This window comes from Natator depressus, chromosome 1 (assembly GCF_965152275.1).
Source record: "Natator depressus isolate rNatDep1 chromosome 1, rNatDep2.hap1, whole genome shotgun sequence".
In the NCBI taxonomy this organism is placed as follows: Eukaryota; Metazoa; Chordata; order Testudines; family Cheloniidae; genus Natator; species Natator depressus.
Genome location: NC_134234.1, coordinates 206,568,324 through 206,591,507, shown reverse-complemented (window position 1 = coordinate 206,591,507; position 23,184 = coordinate 206,568,324). Strand labels below are relative to the sequence as shown.

General features: G+C 45.5%; 1 protein-coding gene and 1 pseudogene across 1 annotated transcript in view; one reads left to right on the top strand and one right to left on the bottom strand.

The window, feature by feature from the left end:
* The window catches only part of LOC141984620 (cystatin-B-like), a 99,227-nt gene that overhangs the window by 54,966 nt on the left and 21,077 nt on the right, over positions 1–23,184 (top strand). The window lies entirely within an intron of this gene.
* On the bottom strand, positions 2,171–3,355 carry LOC141984518 (taste receptor type 2 member 7-like; annotated as a pseudogene).

Below are 23,184 nucleotides of genomic sequence, written 5' to 3'. Positions count from 1 at the left end.
TAGCTGTAGGTGTGTAGCATTTTGTAGTTAAAGTTATGATTATGGGCTATGTACTTGTATCACAATGTGTTTGATTCTAAGTAACCTCAGTGAAGCATTTGGTTAGCTTCTTGACAAAGGATTATTCTCAGTAAGTTCCCAAACAAGAAACACTTGGGTATCTGGGGGCAGGGACACACATATTTTCTCTGTGTGTTATTGAAAGTGACAATAAAGTTGTGACACGAACCCAGAATGGGTTAAGCAACCAGCAGGATAAATTGGCCCAAGATCAACCTTTAAGAACATATTAGAGAAGTATTGAATTGCTAAACAGGGCCATCCCTTGTAAATAGTTCATAAAGCCAAATTACATAGATCAGAGTATTCAAAATGTGTTTCTACTGTTAGAGAATTAGAAGCCAATACAAATTCTATTTGTCTGTGTTTACCTATATATGTTAGAACCCTCAAAATGTGGTCTCATTAGCTTGAAGCTGGTAAACTTATTTCTTGTCTGTTTCTGTATTTTACTGATTGAGAGAGCAAATGGGAATATTCACAATTTGATTAAATGTGTGGGGTAATAATATCATTGTCTTTATTTCTCTTGGAAGTGTGAAGTAAATAGTCTATGATCAGCTTGAATGGTTAATTACCGTATGCTGATTAATGTAGCAAGCTACTGGTATGTGCCTAAGAAAGAGGGATTTTATTTGAAGCAACAATTTGCATTACCTATTCTTCAACCAAGGAATGCCTGTTGTGTTCTCTGACAAGAACATCTGACTGACACACAGTCCATGCATTTCGTCTGCCTTAACATCGCTGGAGCTTGGACTTTGCATGAAGGTGCAAATCTGAAGAACTTCGGGTGCGCTTTGCTTCCCAGTATTTTCTAGGAATGGCACAATCCATGCATTCTTTACATGACAGGAAATTTACATGACGGTGTATGGGATTAAGAATGAAGCATTAAAATAACCAGGTACAATTATGTCATTCTCAAGGAAAGCAATTAAATAAACAGAACCACTATTAGCTAGCACTACAAGTTCTCCCAGGCATGGGGGTGGGGGTGGTCATGTTTTGTTGGAGTCAGAAATTCTGCATCAAAATAGTGGCATTTGCTACTGTTCAGGAAGCACTCACATTGTAAGGAGAGTGGTCACTTTAGATAAGTTATTACCAACAGGAGAGTGGGTTTGTGTGTGTGGGTGGGGGGGGAGGGGAGGGGGAGAGAGAAAACCTGGATTTGTGCTGGAAATGGCCCAACTTGATTATCATACACATTGTAAGGAGAGTGATCACTTTAGATAAGCTGATTGGATGATTTAATTGGGGATTGGTCCTGCTTTGAGCAGGGGGTTGGACTAGATGACCTCCTGAGGTCCCTTCCAACCCTGATATTCTATGATTCTATTACCAGCAGGAGAGTGGGGTGGGGGGAGGTATTTTTTCATGCTTTGTGTGTATAAAAAGATCTTCTACACTTTCCACAGTATGCATCCGATGAAGTGAGCTGTAGCTCACGAAAGCTTATGCTCAAATAAATTGGTTAGTCTCTGAGGTGCCACAAGTACTCCTTTTCTTTTTGCGAATACAGACTAACACGGCTGTTACTCTGAAACCTGTAATTAAATAAGTATTTGCTCTCAGGAGACCTCAGTATTTGCAGCACACAAAGCTGTACAAGGAATACTGCAAGCATAGTTAACCATATTTGTCAAAGTGGCAAGTCTTCAGATTGTCCAGGTAGCTGTGCCAGTGGCCTTTCAGCTTTTTACTCTTTTATGCCGCTGTGTCCCAGATCTAGGGTCTATGACTCTATTTTATAATTACACACACAATTACACTTGATTTCAGTCACCAATATTTCACAATGTTGAATGAGCGCATGCAGAAGTAAGACTCTACTAGAAAAGTATTCGTTATGGCCCTAAATAGCAACTTAAATATATTTGGTTTGTGCCAAAGAAACAATAAGACACAGAGATTATAACTGAACACTACTGAACTGAAATGCAGGCCAAGAATTCAGAAAAGGGTGCTGCAGTAGGCTAACGTAGGAATAGTTCATGGAAAGAGTGGTTATTAATTAAGGATCTGTGAGAACAGAGAAGGAGAGCGTAAAAAGGTGGGAGCCTTTTCCATGCAGGACTGGGAGTGAAAGAGCAATTCAGCAAATCATTTATCTGAGGAATAGCATGGAGGAAAAAAACATCTCATGTGAAATGGAGACTATGGATTTGAGTCCCTTTCTATGTTGGACGAGAGCGAAAGGCCCCCTCTTTGGGGTGTTGAAATAGGATTCATGGTCGGCATTTGATTGTATGCAGACTCTTCCTGACAACGGTTTCGGTTTTGGATTGGTCAGAACCAAAATAATGAGGTGTCCAGAAGGATATGCAGAAAGTAGAACTTCATAAGGGTTTTGAAATTTTATTGTCTCCGTCAGAGTGATATTATAGTCACAAAATATATAATGAAGAGGGTAAAGAAGGAAAGCAGAGATTTCATGGCATTGGTATGGGGCTTTCACACGGAGATCTTTGAAACCAGTAACATTGGTTTTCATTTTCTTTGTGTATTTCCACTGAGAGATGAGCAATAGGATGGATGAAACCAAGAATATAATGAAAGGGATGGCAGATACAATTACTTCCGTAGGCATAAAGAAGAGATCTGGGATATCTTTAGACTCAGTCAAGGTTTTGTTTCCTTCTGGGCTTTTTCTTGAGTTGCGTAGATCAACCCCAACATCAAGCCAGACTAATGGGATGGCACTGAAGAAGGAAACAATCCGGGAGTCCAGGAGAAGCCTTGGCACCAGCCAAACAATTCTCAGCTTCAACAAGAGAAAAAAGGGTTGGGTGAAGTTGGCAAACTTTAGAGAGATGAAGACGCTAAGCCAGGTGGCACACCAGAGACTGACCAAGTTTACACAATTCCACAAGAGTCCGAATGCTTTGTGTTTACATTCGAGTGCAGAAGTCCACGGAAAAAAAATATAAATTATGTTGCTTAGCATTACAATCCATGGTGGGAGAAACCTGGAGACTCTCAGGGAGGTAATAATGAGCTCACACAAAGCCAGCTTTCTGCTTCTGATCCAGTCGGTGAAAATCACAACTATAATAATTCCATTCCCCAGACCTGCAACAAGAGACTCAGGTCCCAAAAGGATCAGCGAGCTGAGAGCTGGAGTGAGAGTGTTTCTAATTGTTGTTTTCCAAGCCTGCGCTGATTCTTCAGTTCTTGGAGAAACTGCAAAAAGGAGTTTTTGTGCTGGTCTGCTGGGCTCTGGCTGGTATTGACACTGTTGGTTTAAGCGTTTTCTAAGGGTAGGAACTGCATTTATAGGGATGCAAATCATCGAAGAATCTTGGCCTCAGCTACTGTCCATATAAATTTCTTTCCAGTGTTATGCCTTTTTAATGAAAATCTTCATTTCCGTCTACAGTCCTTTAATTTCTTTCTCTGCCGTCTCCCTCTCTCCCACTTGCTATTTTTTATTGTTTGACTTCTAGCTTATCTCACTAGAAGAGCTGGCGCTAGGCATAAGCAAGACTAAGCAATTGCTTAGAACCAAAGCAGCTCAAGCATCTCCCTTTTGCTTTTTATTATAAGAACTTGCATGTTTTAGTATTGTGTACGTGTGTGTGGGCAGGGGGGAATATTCCTGCTTAGGGGCGTCAGTGGCCTATCACAAGCACTGCTCACCAGATAGATAAGTTCTATTGTGAGCTATGCTCGAAAAATGTAATCCTACCCACAGACGCCACTCGTCCCTGTGCCCCGAGGGACTTCCTTGTAGTGCGTGAGCCCCAGCAAGTGAAAAAAACTTCTTGTTCCCCAAAGACAATGAAAATAGAAGTTTCCCACACATTACTGGCGTGAAATCCCCAACGGTGACAAAGTGGAGCAGCCCTGGCTTCTGTACTCAGAAACCCATTATGGAGGATAATGCTATGACAGGAACTGTTCGTGGGAGAACAGTGGCAGAGGGAACTGAAATCACCAGAAACATACATAACGGCACATTTCTGTGTGGCTTAGTGTTGTGGCATGACATACTGTTTGAAATAAATGTGGTAAGCAAGAGACTCCAAGGTGTTGCCCTTGATATATCTGGAGCAATGGAACAGTTGGACAAAGCAAAGCAAAGTCAGACCTACCTTACCGGTCAGATGAAAGCTTTCAAACCGTTCTGAAGAGTGCAGAGAAGTTGGCAGAGGAACGTCACACTGAAGCTATTTTCCCACCCATTCAAGGTGCAACAGGATTCTTTGCCCCTTTTACAGATCCAGACTAACAATTCACAAGAGTCACTGAAGAAGAAGACATTTTGATTACGAGGCACGGGATAATCCCATAAGAGACCCCAACAACAATTCTAAGGTGAATTCTTTAACCAGGTGCTAGATTGTGCAATACAGTCAGTTGAAGAACGTTTCATGCATCTCAAGGAATGAACACAGCAGTATATTTGGGATGTTGTGTGCCCTGCATTGCTGGTGTAGGTCTTCTTCAGGTATAGTGAGGAGTTCCTCACTATACCTGAAGAAGATCTACACCAGCAATGCAGGACACGAGAGACAGTGCTGAGACATGAGGACATGTGCGAGGTTGATGCGAGTGATTTAGGTGATGAACTGAAAGCCCTTTCAGGTTACATTTCAGCAGGATCAACGCCAAAGGCTGCTCTGGAATAGATGTGCGCAAATAAGACGACCACCCTCTTTCCAAATGCTTTGGTTGCTCTGCGCATACTTCTAAGACTTCCTGTAACAGTTGCCAGTGAAGAACGCAGAGAACAAACAGCCTACGTCCGTTTGTCAGCTCTGCCTCTTAAATATATTTTATGAACATCTCTTTCAGCACACATACATAACTCCTTAAACATCGCCCCCAAATATATCACACAATAATCATGAGGATCAATATGACCCTCGTTTGGATAAATACTATGAAAGCAGCATGTTAGGTGCAGTGAGTGTGTCAGGTCTGATAGGAATTATTGTTACAGAACAGTGAACCATCTACCAGTTGGTATTCAGGAGTTTGTAAGGTCACAACACTGTTTGTACTACAGCTTCCCCCAGTGGAGCACCACCTATTGAGAATAATGGCAAAGGAAACTTTGGGTATACACAAGCCCCTAGTTACAGCTCTTGGTGTCTAAACCAGTCCCTTTCCCTCTTGTGGTTAGTTAGTGTCCTTCAGATGGCTCACATCATTTAGATGTTCCTAGATTTTTAAGGCCAGAAGAGATCATTACAATCCTCTGCTTTGATTTCTTGGAAAACACAGGCCATAAGAATTCATCTGGAGATCCCTAGAGGAAGGAATTATTCTTCCCTAGGAAAAGTTCTTTGGCAACAGGATCATGCCTATAAAGGGCTCAGTCCTTTATAGGGACTGAGGCTGGGACTACTATCGGTAAGAAGCTAATAAATCATGTCCCATTGTAAGTGCTGTTTGGCTAAGATATAACTCAAATAAGAGCATAGGACTGGGACTCAGGACCCCTGGGTTCTTTTCCTAGTCTGAGCTAAAAGAACAAGGGAGGATTTTTAAATTGGACGGAATATTGACACTATTTTCCACAGGTGGTGGTGGTTTTCGCTGATATCGTGGTCCTGAGAATAACAAAAAGGCACAGTGAGCACAACGGCTACTGGGGAACGTACCTGGGCCTGTATGCAATGGTGCCAGCTGAATTCACCATGGAGTGGTATGGAAAAGCGTCCCATCATGGAGGAAGAAATAAGGCAGCCATCTCTAGAAACTTTTGCAAGAGGGTTGCAGAACACCTCCATGGAAGTTTCCTAGAGATCCCTTGGGAGGATCCAAGGGACATGTCTATGTACAGAAACAAACTGCTCCACATGCCTCCTCCCCCTGCCTAGCCCTACAGAGCATGAAAAGCAGATAACTCTCCCACTGTTTGCTGTACCACTGCCTCTTCGAGTATGAGTAACGTAGTGAAAGGGCTAGGCCAGTAAAAAGACTCTGATGCACTCTTCCCTTGATAGGTTTCAGAGTAACTTGATGCTGATCATCTACCTTTAACCTTAGGCTCATCTCAAGCTCTTTCCACCTATGGAATGCTCTCTGGTGATTTGCTGCCTTCTCATGGCACGCCAGATTTCTAGCCAGATTTTTCCAGTCCTTTGTTCCTGTAGAACCCAATGTGGCTGGAACATTAGACTGGAAGAATTTGCAACAAAAACAGTATGCAGCATTCTGGGTTTTTGAGTACCCATGGCCTCGCCACTTTGTCACCATTGGGGATTTCACGCCAGTAATGTGTAGGATGGAAACATCTATTTTCATTGTCTTTGGGGAACAGGAAGGTTTTTTTCACTTGCTGTGGCCCATGCAATACAAGGAAGTCCCTCGGGCTACTGCTCAAGTGGGTCCACAGTCCTGGATCATCTAGACTTAAGGAAGTAAACTCAGCAGCACCTGTTCCTTGCGCCTCCACCACACTCTTCTCTGTTCTACACTTTTCTTCAGGAATTTGCATGGTTACATTCAATTGAGATGGAGATATGGATGCTGCAGTAGCTGCCAGGTCGCCTGTACTCTGACTAACTGGCGGATCAGGCATCTCTTCAGTGGGGCCAGAAGGCTCACCCTGAACATTTGTGTCTATGTATCTCAGGAGAGCTCCTTCCTGCTTAGCTAGAAAAGCTTCCTTTGCTTTCTTTCTTCTTCTGAATGCTGCCCCAGAGGGGCTTTTTCTTCTTTCACTCATGACTGCTGTTCTGTGCCAGCTATAGTGGCTTTCAACACTCAGTTGAAGGGGACAAATAAGCAGGCTGGTAGCAGGGCCTGAGTGAGGGAAGATATCAGCGTCTTAAGGGCCTAACTGGCTCCTACTATTTCAGTTGACTTCCTGTTCTCCTCAAGTGGGTTCAGGGAAGCAGCAGGAAACAGGAAGCTCCCGAGAAGTTAGTGTTAATCAGGCCAGGCTCCTGCGGGGTGCTAGAGAGGTACATAAGCAGATAACACTAAGATGGGGAGAGAGGCAGATACGTTGGAGGGTATGGATAGGGTCCACAGTGACCTACACAAATTGGAGGAGTGGTCCAAAAGAAATCTGATGAGGTTCAACAAGAACAAGTGTAGCCCCCGCCCCCAGTCTGGCACCTGAGGCGGCCGCCTCAGTTCACCTCACGGTTAAGATCCGCCCTGGTCGAGCTCAGACTCATGCAAGTCTCTGATTCTGCCTAAGTAAAAAGTAGACTGCATGAAACCAAGTGCTTCCATGTGAGGAAGTCATATGACTTTTCACTGCGGTGACTTTTCACATATGTTGTTCTTCATAGCAGCAGTGTGGGGTGTCTGTTCTGATTTTGACAGTCTGCCCTGAGGTAGGCATGCAAGGTTGTGAGCCACTCCAGACAGTGCAACACCGTGCTCTAACCACTAGGCACAACCCCTGTTGTAACCACTAGGCACAGCTGCGCAAGTCCCAGTCTCTGACACAGTCTAGATGGAGCATGATTGTTGCCTCTTTTGTCCTCACCCTGCTTCCCTTTCGGGAGTCATCTCCACAATTTCCCCTGGCTGCTGGAATCTCTGCCAGGAACCTTGCGATCCTGGACCATCCTTTCTTTTCTGGTTCTCAGACTGCAGCAGTTCAGTTAGCTGTGCCTTTGTCAACCCTTGACAGCTTACTTTTCTCACTCTGCATATCTCAGCCAGCTGAATTTTATTCAGCTGCTCCATATTCATCCTTCCTTTTTCCTTTCCTGAACAGGCTGGGAGACACTTTTTCTTCGTGCTTTTCCCTCCTACAACACTTGCTTTTACTGCTGTTGGCATTTATTGGCAATTCCTCTTCACTGTCACAGATCCCACACACACACGGCCACCCGGTCACAGTTCCTGAGGTAACTGCACCAATGACTCCTTTGTGGCTGGTGTGAGGGCACCCCACTTAGGTCTCGGGCCTCTAGCTGTCACCTTTCTCATGGCAGAACCCACGTTCTTCGCAGTCCTGATCAGGGATTTAGGCAACTCCTCCTGTCCTTCATTGTGATCACCTGAACAGGTCTGAAGCTTGTTTACACTACAGCAGTACAATGGTGTTAGGATATAGATATTCAGGCCTGTCTGCAAAGGCCTGTACTTTAAGAATTCTTTAAGGTGTATTCTTATCACTTGGCTAGTTCTAGAGGTATAAAAGAGAGAATCAAAATCACTGTCTGCTGGTGTAAGGGCCTTCTCTTACTGTGACAGTCTGAGGCCCTGTGCATAGGCTAAGGCCTTTGGCTAAGCAGCAGAGGCAGCCATAAGCTAGGAAGCGACCGGTCACATCCTCACATTCCAAACTAGTCACATTGAAAGAAGGTGCTATTGGGCTGTTAGGAATACAATCCTGTCCTGATAATGCCTATCACCTCCAGAGAAAGGGAAGTGCCTAGAAAACGTAAAAGGAAACTTAGTTTGATAGCATCCTGTCTGGCAAGAACTCACTTATCAATACTGGGATGTGAAATCCTCACTTCTGTATTGTCTTGTCATTATAGTTCCCACTTTGCTATTGTTTGTCTGTATAATCTCTGTCTGGTTCTGTGATTGCTCCTGTCTGCTGTATAATTAATTTTGCTGGGTGTAAACTAATTAAGGTGGTGGGATATAATTGGTTACATAATCATGTTACAATATGTTAGGATTGGTTAGTTAAATTTCAGGAAAATGATTGGTTAAGGTATAGCTAAGCAGAACTCAAGTTTTACTATATAATCTGTAGTCAATGAGGAAGTGAGTGGGCCTGTGTGTGGGGGGTGGGGGTGGGGGTGGAGGAGGAGATGGAGATGGAGATGGAGATGGAGATGGGAACAGGGAATGGGGTAAGGAAATTGCAATCATGTTTTGCTAAAGGGGGAAATGGGAACAGGGAATGGGAGTAAGGAAATTGGAATAATGTTTGGCTAAGGGCAGGAATGGGAACAGGGACACAGGTGTAAGGCTCTGTGGTGTCAGAGCTGGGAAAGAGGATACTAAGGAAGGAAACTGGAATCATGCTTGCTGGAAGTTCACCCCAATAAACATCGAATTGTTTGCACCTTTGGACTTCGGGTATTGTTGCTCTCTGTTCATGCGAGAAGGACCAGGGAAGTGAATGGGTGAAGGAATAAGCCCCCTAACAAATGGCACAACTGTGGTGCTGCAGATATGCTGCCCTAGATACGCAGCTGTAGCACTGTCATGTAAATACGTTCTACACTGATGGAAGGGGCTTTCCACCCATGTAGGTAATCCACCTCTCCAAGAGGCGGTAGCTGGGTGGATGGAAGAATCCTTTCGTCAAACTAGCTGCATCTACCGTGGGGGTCAGGTTGACCTAACTAGGTCAGACAGGGCATAAAATTTTTCACAGGCCTGAGTAATGAAGCTAGATTGACCTAAGTTTTAGGTGTAGACCAGGCCTGAGTTTAGTCCAGCACCTGCCATACTGCTGTCTGCAAGGCAGTGGCAGAGTTAACCAGTGACCAGCCAGCCTTTATACAGCAGAGTATTATTTATTCAAAACAACACTATTACAGAGAAAGGATATCATAAAACAACAAACAGTTCACACCCATGCTTATCACGCAATACCTGTATGCCACATAGGACCCCAGTAGGCTTCAAAGTAATTCAGGTTCTCTCACAGGACCTGGTTCTGTTTGGGTCACAATCTCATATCAGATTTTGGATGAGGTGAGAGCGACCCCTTTCCTCAGTCAATGGATCATTAGATTATTTTCAGTTCTTTGTTTGACAGTCTCTTGAACCAGGGTTTTCACATGTAGGTCACGAGGCTGTATCCAGCTTGACTTGGAGACTTTAAGGTCGGACGGGACCAGCCTGATCATTTGTACCTAGGGCCCTGGGTGGGCAGAGCTAGCCTGTCCTGCTGAGACCTCACTGCTGTTGTTACTTGCGTTAGCTTTGATCGAGCTAGCTCAAAGCGAGCTGAGGTCTATCTATACATACTGCAATCACAGCTCCCAATTGCAGTTCAGGGGAGCTGGAACAATTTTTATAGTGGGGACGCTGAGAGTCATTGAACCAAGCTGTAAACCCTGTATATAATGGAAACCACTTCAAGCCAGGGGGTGCTGCAGCACCCTCAGCACCCCTAGTTCCAGTTCCTACATTGCACTGTAGACATACCCTTAGTGAGAGCTGTTTCGGTGGAATGGAAAGGGTGGAAGGCAGAATGAAGGGGCTGCAGGATAAGGTCGGAGAAGAACACAAGAGAACAGTTGTAAATGGCTCATTTGGGTCCAGCGAAGAAGGGAAGGTGGGTGGTCCTTTTGAGCACTGGGACATGGGTGAGCGCTAGCTCACCCACTGCTAAAAGCCCCTCCCCCAGCCTAGGGAGGGGCTACTAAACCCGGAACCCAATTGAGTTTGGGGGACAACAAATGCAATAACGGGAACAGGCGTGAAGGTCAAAGGGCCAAAACAAAGGAACCAGAAGGGGACACCAAGCAGAGAACCCTGGACAGCACCCACTGCTCCTCAAAGGCCTCGAGAGAGATGGTGAATGCTGCCCAGAGCAACTCTGCCCAGATACGTGAACAGATAAAAGAATGAAAAACAGCCCCACAGTCACAGGGCCCCACCTCTGCCAACCTCCTCTCCCTGGTGTTACAGATGGCCACCTTGGCCATGGCTAGGAGGAGGTTGACGAGGTGGTCCCGCGACTTTGTGGGGCCTCGGATAGGGTGTGTGTAAATAAATAAGTGCGGGGAAAAGTGCAGCCAGAACCTCAATAAGAGGTTCTGGAGGAGCTGGAAGAGGAGCTGCAGCCTGGTGCACTGAAGGTACGCATGCGCCAGGGTCTCCCTCACGCCACAAAAGGTACAGGCTTCAGGGACGGAGGTGAACCGTGCCAAGTACAAGCCCATGCTCAAGGCTTCATGCAGGAGCCACCAGCCAATATCCCCAGCAGGCCTCGGGACTCAGATGGAATGTAAACTGGCCCACTGGGGTTCCCCACCCTCCACTGCTGGTGAAAGGTCCCGCCACTTGGTATCAGGGCGGGACACGAGGGTGGGGTAATGGAGTGTGTGCAGCACAAGCGCGTATAGATGGTCCCTTGGCGCGGTGTGGAAACGAACTGGCTGCATAGCACGCAGCCGGTTCGAGGTACAAGGAAGGGGAGGCCAGGAAGGCTCAGGGGGCAGGTGGCCAAAGGAAAGATCCGGAGGGCCCGGAGTGAGGGGCGGGCGGGGCGCACCCTCTCGCAGGACCCGCTCGAGGAAAAACCGAGCTGCAGGAGACAGGGCTGCCTCTCCCTCCTGGAGTACGTGCCAAGGGGTCGTAAGGGTGGAGAGCCCCATGCGCTGACTGAGCGCCTGGGGATCCACCCAACCCCCCAGGTCATAGACCAGGAGGTCTCCGATCCTGGTTATTCCCACCAGGCTCAACCTCCAGCACACCAAGGAGGACTCCTGGGTGGTGGGTGGTAGTGGAGAGGCAGGAGTGGGTCCAGGGTTGGTGTTGTGAAGATAAAGGAGACCTGAGCATTCTTGTGAGGGGAAGGAGCTAGAAGAGGGAGAGGGTAAAAATACCTGAGTGGGAGAAGGGAGGTTAGTAGCTGGGAGAGGATGAGAGCGATGGGGAGGGAGAGTGTTGCAGGTAGAGTCAGCAAGAGTTGTTGGAGACAGCTGGACAGAACAAAGGCCCTGTTATCCCCGCTGGCTAATCACCTGAGGAAGGAGCATGCTCCCACTCAGTTTGTTCAGCTACTCGTGTATTTATCTGTTGTTTCAAATGACACTAATTTCCTCATTTTCCTCACAGAACAGCAAGTCTCCACTGATCAGGGGCTGCCTCCCAAACCGTGACTCTCTTTCTTTCTGTCTTCTCTCTGCAGCGGGTCAGGCTCTTTTTGCTCCAAGATCCAATTGCAGGGGTTCCACAACACCCACCACAATGAATAAGATCATCATTTATGAGCATGGAAACTTCAACAGTTACTTCAGAGAATTGACCCCTGACATCTCCCACCTGGAGTCTGTAGACTGGAAGGACTGCATCTCCTCGCTGAAGGTCATTCCTGGGTGGCCTACCAGCATCATCATCGTTTGGGCAAGATCAGGGTGTTTGGGGAAGATGAATACCACCTTTGTCGGTCATGATATGAATGATGAGATCACCTCTCTCCAGCTGATTACTGAAAACCTGCACAGTCCTCAGATCACCCTGTACAAACACCCACACTATTGAGCGGAGAGCAAGGGGGTAAGAGAAGGAACCAACCTGGCCAGGGGACTTTTCAATGACAGAGTACTTTCTCACAAGGTCCAGAGCAGCGCCTGGCTGCTGTGTGAGCGCAGTGATGGAAATGGCTGGTGTTCTGTAGCCCAGGAAGATGAATGGCTTCCAAACAATGGTTCCATCTGTCTCAACAAGAAGCTTTTATTTCTGCCTCCCCTGTGACCTGGCCACCGCTAGAGCTGACAAGCTGCAGAGCCGGCCATCCTGGGGTGTCAAGGATTAGGGGTGGCGGAGAGGAAGAGCTCTGTCCATGCTTGCACTTCATTCTTCCACACACTATGGAATGAGTGAAATTGGGATAAATGATCCACCCACTAATCAGGAAACTGTCCAGGTGCCTCTACTGGCCAAGATCTCTCCTCATACAGAGGTGATCATGCATGCCCTGAAGTGCCATCTTAGTCCTGCTGGTGTTGCCACCGTCTATTGTGGGAAAAGGAGGACTGAACATGAGATGCACCAGAGCACATTGGGGCGTAGCACCCACCCCGGGCACTCTAAACCGGGCAGAGCAGTGGCTGGAACTCAGGTCTCCCACATACCAGGCCACACACACACACATGCTCTCTCTTTCCCCTCCCCAGATATTGACATGTTCTCCTGAATGGAAAACCAGCCTTTGGACACAATTCCATTGTTCTGTAAATGTTCAAAAGTTTTGGGTTTTGTTCCAATGCAAAATGAAAACAAACTCTGAAACCTTGAAAGCTACTGCTAAATAGCTCTAAGAATTTACCCTCACTGTCAAAAATGTGTGCTGTGTTTCTAGTCTGAACTGATCTAGCATCAGCTGCTAAGCATTGGATCTTCCTGCTCGGTGGAAGCGCTGTATACTCTGAGAAATCTCTTCCCCGGAAGGTATTTGGAGCCTGCGATCCAGTTGTCACAGACCCCGAGGTAAATACACCTTTGTTCTTATTGCATTTCATCCTATTAATTCAGACCATTTCTCCAGTGCATCAAGATCATTTGGAATTGTAATCCTGTCCTCCAAGGTGTTTGCAACCCCTCCCAGCTTGGTATTGTCTGCAAACTTTATAAGTGTACTCTCTGTGCCATTATCCAAATTATTGATGAAGATATTGAACAGAACGAGACTGAGGACAGATCCCTGCGGGACCCCAGTCGATAGGCCATTCCAGTTCAACTATGAACCATTGATAACCACTCTCTGAGTATTGTTTTCCAGCCATGTCTGCACCCACCATATAGTAGGTTTGTCTAGGCTACATTTCTCTAGTTTGTTTATGAGAAGGTCATGTGAACGGTATGAAAGGCCTTACTAAAGTCAAGCTATATCACATCTACTGCTTCCCCCCATCGACAAGGCTTGTTACCCTGTCAGAGAAGGATGTTAGGCTACTTTGACATGATTTCTTCTTGACAAATCCATGTTGATTATTATTTATTCACTTTTTTTTTCTAGATGCTTATGAATTGTTTGACCATTTGCTTCTTTGTCCTTCTAGGTGCCAAAGTTAAGCTGAGTGGTCTATAATTCCTTGGGTTTTCCTTATTCCCCCCTTTTTTTATAGATAGATGCTATATTTGCCCTTTTCCAGTCCTCTGGTATCTCTCCCTTACTCAACCAGTTCTCAACGAGAATTGCTAATGGCTCAGAGATCTCTTCAGTCAGTTCCTTAAGTATTCTAGAATGTATTTCATCAGGCCCTGCTGACTAGAAGACATCCAACCTGTCCAAGTAATTCTTAACTTGTTCTTTTCCTATTTTAGCCTCAGATCCTACCCTATTTACACTGATGTCGGCTATGTTAGTCGTCCAATCACTGCTAAATTTTTGGTGAAAACTGAAAAAAAAAAAAAAAAGGCATTTAGCACTTCAGCCATTGCTGCATTTTCTATTATTGTCTTTCCCTCCTCATTGAGTAATGGGGCTACCCTGTCCTTCGTCCCCCTCTTGCTTCCCATGTATTTGTAAAATGCTTTCTAGTTACCCTTTATATCCCTAGCTAGTTTAATCTCATTTTGTGCCTTGGCCTTTCTAATTTTGTCCCTATGTGCTTGTGGGGTTTTATATATATATATATATATATATATATATATATATATATATATATATATATATATACACACACATCCCTTGTCATTTGACTTAGCTTCCTCTTTTTGTGACTCTCTTTCGAGTTTCAGGTCATTGAAAATCTCCTGGTGAAGCCAGAGAGGTCTCTCATCAGACTTCCTATCTTTTCTACTCATTGGCATAGTTTGCTCTTTTGCCCTTAATAATGTCTCTTTAAAAAACTGCCAGCACTTTTTTCCCTCGGACTTGCTTCCCATGGGATCTTACCTACCAGTTCCCTGAGTTTGCTGAAGTTTGCCTTCTTGAAGCCCATTGTCTTCATTCTGCTGTTTCCACTCCTACCATTCCCTCAGTCATTTCATGGTCACCTTCAGCCACGCTGCCTTCCACCACAATCCCCAGCAGACCACACTCTGCACTTTACGCAAGCTAAAAGAAAAACCAAACAGACAAACAAGCTGGCCACTCACCCCAAGCATTAGTGCTGGCTCCTTCTTCAGTAGGGCTCTCCTTCCCATACTCCCGTTCGCTGCGCCTTGTTCGCAGAGAAGGAACCAAGCTGAGAAAGGGAGATTTCAATGACCAAGTGCCTTCCCACAAGGTCCAGAGCAGTGCCTGGCTATTGTTTGAGCATGGTGATGGAAGTGGCTTTTGTTATGTTGCCCAGAAAGCTGAATGGCTTCTGAACTGTGATTCAATCAGTCCCAATGACAAGCTTTCATTGCTGTGTCCCCTGAGACCTGTCCAGTACTAGATCTGATGAGCTGCAGACCTTCATGCTCTCCCTGATTGGCAGCTTCCTCTGGGGTGTTCCCTCTCCTCCCAGACCATTCACACAGCTCTGACTAGGAGGCTTATTCAGGGCTCTGCTGGCCTCTATCTGCCATTTCTTTTCCTTTCGATCCCTTCTCCCTGGATTAGACGTTGGTGTCACAGGAAAGGCAGAACTCCTTAGCTACCTCAGATTCCCAACTTGCAGCTGGAGTCTCAGCCACAACCTTTCTCTGTTCTGCCTCAGTTTCCCTGGTAAGGGCAGGCAGTGATCTGTTCTCCCTGGCCATGGCTACAGGACCCAGGCAATGCACTTTCACATCAGTAAAATATCCAGTGTGGGAGCAGGGGATGGTGTCATCCTCCCCTCCCCTCAGTCTCTGGTATCTATCTGCATAAGCTGGGAAGGTAAATTGAGCTTAACCCTGCTTTCCTTTTGTTACAGGAAAGGAGAACATGCCCACACCCCACCTCCACTTCTCCCTTTCAGCAACTTCATTTGCAGGGACACTGTAACAAGCTGTATTCTTGCAGTCAGCTGTGATTGCCTTTGCAGGAGAAAAGGCTGGAGCACATCAAAAGGTATATCACTTAAGATCCCAAGCAACACCACATCTGACCCTTCCTGTGTCTGCAGGCAGTGCAAATGGTTTCGCACGAGGAATGGCATAAAATCACTGCCCAGTCTGCAAAATGTTGTAGAAATCTCTAGAAATATTGTCAAATCCACACACATGCCCAGAATTGGACACAATACTGCAGCTGAGGCCTTATAAGTGCTGAGTAGAGTGGAAGAATTACTTCTCGTGTCTTGCTTGCAACACTCTGACTAATACAACCCAGAATGATGATCACTTTTTTTGCAACAGTGTTATATTGTTGACTCATATTTATTTTGTGATCTACTATAACCTCCAGATCCTTTTCTGCAATACTCCTTCCTAGGCAGCTATTCCCATTTTATATTTGTGTGTTTGATTATTCATTCCTAAGTGTTGTACTTTGCATTTGTCCTTATTGAATTTCATCCTGTTTAATTTAGACCATTTCTCCAGTTTGTCCAGATAATTTTGACTTGTAATTCTATCCTCCAAAGCACTTGCAACCTCTCCCAGCTTGGTATCATCTTCAAACTTTATAAGTGTACTCTCTGTGCCACTATCCAAACTGTTTATGAAGATATTGACTAGAACCAGACCGAGGAAAGATCCCTATGGCTGGGACCTCACTCAATACACCTTTCCAGCTTGCTTGTGAACCATTGATAACAACCCTCTGAGTAAGATTTTCCCGCCACTTGTGCACCCACCTTATATTAGGTTTGTCCAGGCTATATTTCTCTAGTTTGTTTACGAGAAGGCCGTGAGAGACAGTGTCGAGGACTCGAACCCCAGACGGCACGGTTCGTTGTCTGACCAGAGAGAGACAGGCAACACCAGCAAGGTCCAAACACAAAGCTCTTTATTGAAGACTGCACACAACAATAGAGAGCAGCCTGTCTCGAAAGAGAACCAGTCAGCCTCTAAGTAAAACTCACAGGTTTTTATAGACAGTCCCGTCGTGTCACAGATTTATTCATAAAGCAGCCCACCCCCACTATATTAGTTAAAATCCTCTTTCTCTATATGCATGCACTTCTACCCCCCTTATTGTAGATAACTTTTTGCAAATCGTAGTGCTTCACTAACTTTCTTATCGGTATGGGTGTCAACCAGGAGACGAGGAGTTAAAACAGACATAACACAAGAGCAGGGAGTGGAAAACAGCGCCTCTGTATCTCAAGGACTGTTCCCAGCACATCTGGTACAAAAATACAGGAATGCAGGCCTCCCCTTTTTTCTCACTCTCTGTAACTTAAACAAATATTCCTTCATTCTACTTTCAGAGACTTTCCCAGCAGCCTCTCTGAGCCTGACTTTGGTTCGGTTGGCATAACTGCTTCCTGTTTAACTTTTCTCACCTAACAACAGTATCAAAGGCCTTACTAAAGTCAAGCTATATCACATCAAGTGCTTCCTCCTCTCCACCAGGCTTGTTACCCTGTCAGAGAAGGATGTTAGACTGCTTTGACATGATTTTCTCTTGACAAATCCATGTTGACTGATATTTATTCCCTTATTTGTTTCTGAGTGCTTGCAAATTGATTGTTTGACTATTTGCTCCTTTGGCCTTCTGGGTACTGAAGTTAAGCTGGCTGGTCTATAATTCCTTGGGTTGTCCTTCTTCCCCCTTTTTATAGATAGATACTATATATGCTCTTTTCCAGCCCTCTGGTATCTCTCCCATCCTCCACGAGTTCTTAACGAGAATTGCTAATGGCTCAGAGATCTCTTCAGCCAGTTCCTTAAGTATTCTAGAATGTATTTCATCAAGCCCTGCTGACTTGAAGACATCGAACTTTTCCAAGTAATTCTTGTTCTTTTCTTGTTTTAGCCTCAGATCCTAAGCTATTTACACTGATGTTTGCTATGTTAGTCGTCCAATCATTGCTAAATTTGGGGGGAAAACTGAAACAAAAAAAGGCATTTAACACTTCAGCCATTGCTGCATTTTCTATTATTGTCTTTCCCTCCTCATTGAGTAATGGGGCTACCCTGTACTTGTACCCTGTCCATTTCTCATGTATTTGTAAAATGCTTTCTAGTTACCCTTTATATCACTAGCTAGTTTAATCTCATTTTGTGCCTTGGCCTTTCTAATTTTGTCCCTATGTGCTTGTGGGTTTTTATATATATATATACACACACACACACACACACACACACACACACACACAGAGAGACATCCCTTGTCATTTGACTTAGCTTCCTCTTTTTGTGACTCTGTGCTTGTGGGGGTTTTTATATATATATATATATATATACACACACATATACACATCGCTTGTCATTTGACTTAGCTTCCTCTTTTTGTGACTCTCTTTTGAGTTTCAGGTAATTGAAAATCTCCTGGTGAAGCCAGCGAGGTCTTTCACCAGACTTCCTATCTTTCCTACTCATTGGCATAGTTTGCTCTTTTGCCCTTAATAATGTCTCTTTAAAAAATTGCCAGCGCTTTTTTCCCTTGGACTTGCTTCCCGCGGGATCTTACCTACCAGTTCCCTGAGTTTGCTGAAGTTTGCCTTCTTGAAGTCCATTGTCTTTATTCTGCTGTTTCCACTCCTACCATTCCCTCAGTCATTTCATGGTCACCTTCAGCCACGCTGCCTTCCACCACAATCCCCAACAGACCACACTCTGCACTTTACGCAAGCTAAAAGAAAAACCAAACAGACAAACAAGCTGGCCGCTCACCCCAAGCATTAGTGCTGGCTGCTTCTTCAGTAGGGCTCTCCTTCCCATACTCCCGTGTTCGCTGCCCCCTGTTCACAGAGAAGGAACCAAGCTGAGAAAGGGAGATTTCAATGGCAAAGCAGTGCCTGGCTATTGTGTGAGCATGGTGACAGAAGTGGCTTCTGTTATGTTGCCCAGAAAGCTGAATGTCTTCCAAACTATAACTCAATCAGTCCCAACGACAAGCTTTCATGGCTGTGTCCCGAGACCTGTACGGTACCAGATCTGACCGAGCTGCAGACCTTGTCATCCCGGGGTGCCATGGATCAGAGGAAGCCCCCACAGGGAGGCGCAGAGTTAGAACTCTGCCCACGCATGCACTTCATTGCTCCACACACCACAGAATCAGTGAATTTGGGAAAGCGCAGCTCATCCTGTGCGGTGCTTCATAGTCTTGTGTCCTGCTGTTTGTCCCCCAAGGCCGTGCCAGAACTTCCTCCCAGACCTCACCCTCCCAGTCTCCTTCATGCTCTCCCTGATTGGCAGCTTCCTCCCTTCCCAGACCCTTCACACAGCTCTAACTAGGAGGCTTATTCAGGGCTCTGCTGGCCTCTTGTCTGCCATTTCTTTTCCTTTTGATCCCTTCTCCCTGGATTAGACGACCTCTGGAGGTCCCTGCCAGTTCTACATTTCTATGTTACTATGATTTCTAGGATCACAGAGGGGGCCTCAGAGGTGCTAGGACTGACACTGGAACTAGCTGCCCCATTATCACTGCCAAGACACCGTGGCACTCACAGACAGATTGAAAGGAATGTCATCATAGATGAAACAGAAGGAATCAACCAAACAGATCGTCAGCAAACCTTGATCACCACAATCTGAAGACAGCAAGAGATCTCCAGTTTCTACAGCTTCAGGGGGGTGGGAAAGGGGATGAGGAGGGGTTCATGTTCTTTGTGGAGATAGAAACCTCCAGCACCTCCCAGTATCTACAGGGGATAAATGAGCACCCACCAATAGGGAAAATGTCAAGGTGCTCCACTGGCCAAGATCTCTCCTCACACAGCACTGGTCATCCATGCCCTGAGGAGAGAACGTGCCATCTGAGCATTGATGGAGTTGATCACCGCCTAGGATGGAAGAAGAAGAAGAACCACACATGTGGTGCACCAGAGCACACTGGTGTGTAGAACCCACCCAGGCCATTGTTCAAAAACAGGAGTAAGCTCCAGCCTGCAGGTGACTCCACAAACCCGCTGTGTTTCCTGCCCCTTCCATCCAAACATGCTCATATCTGCTCCCAAGTACGGGTTGAAGGGTTTCCAGTTTGCTAGCTTCACTGAGTGATTTATTGTTAACCTGCTCTAATAAAGTGATTTACAAGGAAACTTGGATTAATGGTCTCCTGTTCCGATAGCCAGTAAAGGTTCAGTCCCCAGGAGAGCTCCTTCCTGCATAGTAACTGCCTTCATCTAGACTGGACTTTGCTTTTCAGAGCAGAATGAACCTAGAACCAGCGCATTTCCCCTGGGGGTGGTACTGCTGGAGGGGAGCTGTGACTCTGCTGCATTATGCCCTCCCCCAACTCAATCCCACCAAAGCCTTTGTGTGGGTGGTTCACAAGGGTCAGACCCATGGGTGGAGATGGGTCAGGTGAAGAGCAGGAGTGGGGCGGCCTCATATCCCCCATATCTGATGGGGCATCCCATTGCAATAGAATCAAAAACAACAAGGAGTCCGGTGACACCTTAAAGATTAACAGATTTATTTGGGCATAAGCTTTCGTGAAAGCTTATGCCCAAATAAATCTGTTAGTCTTTAAGGTGCCACCGGGCTCCTTGTCGTTTTTGTGGATACAGACTAACACAGCTGCCCGCTGATACATTGCAACAGAATGTGCAGCACAGTCTTGGTGGAGTGGCAAATGGAAAGTTAATCTAAGTGTACGTTAATGAATAGGTAACAGACATTATCAAGCAGGAACCCTTGTAATAGATTCATAGGGTACGGATACACGGGAATAAACGACCCGCGGCATGGCCTCGGCTGGCTCAGGTCAACTGACTTCGGCCTGTGGAGCTCAGGCTGTGGGGCTAAAAATTGATGTTTAGATGTTTCGGTTTGGCCTGGAGCCCAGGGTCTGGGACCCTCCCTCCTTACTCCATGGAGGCACTTACAGGCTGATCAACTTTGCGTCTGAACCAACTGTACATGAGCTCTGTGGCAAAAGGGGCCAACACAACACATTGCACTGGAAGCTCATGCCCAGCTGGTTATCTACAATGACCCCTGAGTCCTTCTCAGAGCTGTTGCTTTGCAGGATAGCTGAGAGAGGGTCTCTGTAAAAATAACAATGTGGCATCATGTATTGAGTCAAACACAAAAAAACTTTGTTACAAACAGGGTAAGTTAGGACCAACATCCAGCTCAAAACTACAAAAAAATCAAATAAAGCCATGCAACTACATGCAGGATTTTATCTCATCACATGCACACCCACAGCGACTCACCAGAGAGCCTATACCTACCAACAGCAAATCAACTCTTACCAACCACAATCCCAAGGTGACCCCCAGGCAATCCCTTTGGGATGACAGCGACCCTGTGTGGTGAGCTTGTATTTCCTAACTTGGGTGGATTTGATTTAGAGCTCAATGATAAATGAGTATATAGCTGTTCTCTATGTAAGGTATTCCAAGGAGCTTGGCCAGAATAAAGCATAAGCACTGTAGAGCTGTTCCTAGATCCCCAGCTCCTAGAGTCAAATGATGAGGTCAGAATCTCAGCTTTCACTTTAAAATGTAAATTTCTAGCAAATTAATACTTTGAAATTGTGACCCAAGTGTAACCGATGCAGTGGTGTCTGCCTGGCTCTGCAGACAGCCGAAAACAACATCTCTGAGAGGTGTGAACTGCCCCAGTCATCCCCATGGGATTTTCATTCTAATGGACATCACTCTGGGGTTCCCTGCCAACACCACCCCATCTGAGAACTCTCTGTGGGGCAGAGGAGTGCAGCAGGCCTGGTCACCTACCAGATATGCCTCACCTGCGAAGATAAATACTGGGTGCTGCCACTCTTGACTCTTCATTTGGGGAGAAGGGATCCCCATCTCTGCTGCTGCTAAGGATGGGGGCCCGGCTACCAGTTCTGCCACGGATGAAGGGGTCCCATGCAGTTGCCCCTCCAGAGGGGAGCTGGCCCCCTTGCCACTGGTGTTATGATAAATACATTTCCAGAAGTGGGTGCTATATTGTGATTATGCAGAGGGTAATTTCTATGTATTTGGAGAACTCTGCTTCCAGGAAGCGTTTGGTGAGAGAGAACAGAGCGTGTGGAGGAAGGAATAAAGCCCGTATGTTGCACTCTCTCTCTTCTGATGGTTGAGCACTGAACATGGCATCTGAAGTGGGTCAGTGCCTGCAGGAACGTGAAACCAGAAACACAGAATATTAATGCAAAACCAATCCCCACAACTAACCATACAATAATGACAACAAAGAGAAAACAGGAATCCTCGCAGCATACCAGAGTCCTGACCCTGAGCAGAGGGACATGACAGCAGACGTGTTTAGCAGCTGGGCTTTCTTTAGAACAGAATGGCAAAAGTGTGAAAATTGCAATGGGGAGCAATAAAAAGGAAAGCAAAATAAGAGTAGCCACCCTGTATGCTCCAAGAGCATATGGATATGTCAGCGGCAGACCTAGAGGATCCATGTAAATACCTAGAAGCACTCTGTCACTGCGGTGGTGCCTCTCTGGAGGTGTTGAGTGAATTTTCCGACTCACTCTCCACTGTTCTCCGTTCCTGGAGGGTTGTGGTCACCCTTCCCCATGGAATAACATACAATTCCTGATGCATAAACTTAATGCAGTAACATCTCCAAAAGATATTGCAGGAAATTGCTATATCTGTCAGATGCTACAAAAGCACTTTCCACTCACAAAAATATCATATATGAAAGTTGTCTTTTTAACAAGCGTAATTGGAAATCAGATAAATTATGATAAATCCTCATTCATATAATATAGCAGTGGATGGGCACATATTACACCCTAAAACATATTACACCCTACATAAACATATTACACCCTAAAACCTACACCCACTATGAACACAAGACAAAAACACAGATGTGGAGGATGGTGAAATACACACTATCTTGAGACCTGATCAGCAGGACACAAAGAAACACGAGCTAAAAAGTGACTAATAGATATTGGAACTGATTCTCAAAACAGCCCCACACGAGGAGCACTAGTGCAAGACAGTCTCTTATCACAAGAAAAGTTTGCATTTGCTCCAGCATCAACCCAGTTGCCAGGTATACGTGAGCGTTTTTATAGAACTAAGGAGTGAAAGACCAGCATTCCCAAAATCAGAGAAATCTTTCTTGGCAGCTAAGGTATTTAAGAGTTAGTTAATTAAAAATAATAAGAGTTAAGTGAGCTGTAGCTCACGAAAGCTCATGCTCAAATAAATTGGTTAGTCTCTAAGGTGCCACAAGCCCTCCTTTTCTTTTTGCGAATACAGACTAACATGGCTGCTACTCTGGAACCTGTTTATCTATGATGGTATAGCCTGTATGGGTATATAACAGAGTGTTAAGTATTCAGGCAAGTTATGGTACTGATGTTTAAATTTGCTGTCTCCAATAAACATGACAAAAGGGATGTTTCGATAAATAGCTTCCCAGTAAAGAGAGCTACAGTATCATTCTGTATAGGAATCTACAGGAATTCAGGAAGTGCTTGATGAGAGAGAACGATGTCGGTGGAGGAAAGAATAAAGACTAAATACTGCTAACAGCAGTGGCGGAGAGGCC